At 45.8% G+C, this 2497-nt stretch overlaps 1 pseudogene; it reads left to right on the top strand.

Annotated features, from left to right (window-relative positions):
* The first annotated feature begins 1131 nt into the window (after positions 1-1131).
* On the top strand, positions 1132-2091 carry LOC124099172 (small ribosomal subunit protein uS2-like; annotated as a pseudogene).
* The last annotated feature ends 406 nt before the right edge of the window (positions 2092-2497 follow it).

Below are 2497 nucleotides of genomic sequence, written 5' to 3'. Positions count from 1 at the left end.
AAAAAAGACTATAGCAATATGCCAATGATGTAAGGTGAACTGCAAAACTTAGATAAACTGCAGAACTTAGATAGACTTAAGTTAGTGGTGTGAGAGTCTACACCCGAGCATACACACCAGGGCTCACTCAGTTATCAGCTGCACAAGCATCATCAAGCTAGGATTTAAAAACCCAGACCTTTGGAGGCCAGCAGGACTAACAGGACCCGGACCAAGAGACCGAGACCTCCATCATTGTTGTCCCCCCCTGCACCAGATTCCTCCAGCCCGGATAGGGTTCCAGTGACTCAGACTTAAGACACGTCACAGGTGAGCATCTGGGACCCTTGGATGTAGATTCAGTTAGGACTCATAATTAAGATGTGTGCCTGAAGTGTGATGAGCATTAATAAGATAGATTTGATTGAATCTAACTGTGCCTCAGACTGAGTCTGTAGAAACCACTGGTGACAGGCTAGAGGTAGAGGAAGAAGGGACTGGTGAGACACTGTGGCCTGGGGACAGGGGATGAGTGTGGGGTAGGGGGAGAACAAAGAGGCCTCAAGCAGCTGAGAATGTGAAAGTGGTTCTTTTCCAAAGTTTAGATACATGTTCATGAGTTGAATCTTCCTTAATATTCTTCAAAAGATGCAAAGAAATTTTGGAACTGTTCAGGTTTGGGTGGGATGGGGACCTTAAAGAAAAATTTTGCTTGTAAGACTTAGTGACCTAAATGGGTGGATCACTGTGCTCCCTAGGCAGCTCCTGTCAAGATCACTGATGATTTTCCTGTTGCAAAATGCAATGGATGTTTTTGAGTCCATGCATGCTGCTTGTGATTTGTTGACCACTACCTCCATCCATCTATCTACTCACCTCCACCCCGTTATGCAGGCTGTGGCTGCAAGTAACACTAGGGGTTAGCTGATGCCTTCCAAACTCACTTTAATCCTAAACCTCTCAGGATTTAATCCATGGGTATCTCTCCAGCAACCTACTGTTGCAAACTGGGAATGAAAAGGCACCTGCATCATAGGATCTTTTCTTCAAGTACTGTTTAAACCAATGAAAGGGGTTTTGTTTGTTTGTTTTTGTCACATTCTCTCACTTATATCGTGTTATTTTTTTAAAGTTAAAAAAGAAGAAGCTTTTCCGCGCTACCCAGGGAGGGATCCATTCGGCGTTGTTCTTGATTCCCGTCGTAACTTTAAAGGGAAACTGTCACAATGTCCGGAGCCCTTGATGTCCTGCAAATGAAGGAGGAGGATGTCCTCAAATTCCTTGCAGCAGGAACCCACTTAGGTGGCACCAACCTTGATTTCCAGATGGAACAGTATATCTACAAAAGGAAAAGTGATGGCATCCACATCATAAATCTGAAGAGGACCTGGGAGAAGCTTCTGCTGGCAGCTCGTGCCATTGTTGCTATTGAAAACCCTGCTGATGTCAGTGTCATATCCTCTAGGAATACTGGCCAGCGGGCTGTGCTGAAGTTTGCTGCTGCCACTGGAGCCACCCCTATTGCTGGCCGCTTCACTCCTGGAACCTTCACTAACCAGATCCAGGCAGCTTTCCGGGAGCCATGTCTTCTGGTGGTTACTGATCCCAGGGCTGACCACCAGCCTCTAACAGAAGCGTCCTATGTCAATCTGCCTACCATTGCTTTGTGTAACACAGACTCTCCTCTGCGCTATGTGGACATTGCCATTCCATGCAACAACAAGGGAGCTCATTCTGTGGGTCTGATGTGGTTGGTGGATGCTGGCCCGAGAAGTTCTGCGCATGCGTGGCACCATTTCCGGTGAGCACCCATGGGAGGTTATGCCTGATCTGTACTTCTACAGAGATCCTGAAGAGATTGAAAAGGAAGAGCAGGCTGCTGCTGGAAAGGCTGTGACCAAGGAGGAATTTCAGGGTGAATGGACTGCTCCAGCTCCTGAGTTCACTGCTACTCAACCTGAGGTTGCAGACTGGTCTGAAGGTGTGCAGGTGCCCTCTGTGCCTATCCAGCAGTTCCCTACTGAAGACTGGAGTGCCCAGCCAGCCACTCACGACTGGTCTGCAGCTCCCACTGCTCAGGCCACTGAGTGGGTAGGAACCAAGTGGTCTTGAGTTGTTCTGCAGTCACACATTAATAAGCAAGATGGAAATAAGGAGAATAAGCACCAATTTCTAAAAAAAAAAAAAAAAAGAAGAAGAAAATATACCTGTCTGGAACAGTGAAATAATCATTGCTTTGAACTATGTAACCCTGGACAGTGAGACACCACTACTGGGAATCTTTCAGTGTGAAAGTGCTAAGGGAAATGTGGATTTTCAGATGCATCATGGTTCAACACTCATGCAGGTTCGTGATAATATTAGATAATGAAAATAAAGAATCACAGCAGTTTATAGCTTTCTTTCTTTCTTCTTTGTTTAATGAACCCAAATTTATGAGTCTCTAAGACACCCTGACTGTCCAATATTGAGTTTAGCTATGTCCAGAGGCCTTCTAGTTTCACCTAACGTTCTCTGT

Source organism: Marmota monax, unplaced genomic scaffold, assembly GCF_021218885.2.
Source record: "Marmota monax isolate L192 unplaced genomic scaffold, Marmota_monax_Labrador192_F-V1.1 WCK01_AAM20220418_F8-fsc00011, whole genome shotgun sequence".
NCBI lineage: Eukaryota > Metazoa > Chordata > Mammalia > Rodentia > Sciuridae > Marmota > Marmota monax.
This window is presented reverse-complemented; position numbering and strand designations above follow the sequence as displayed.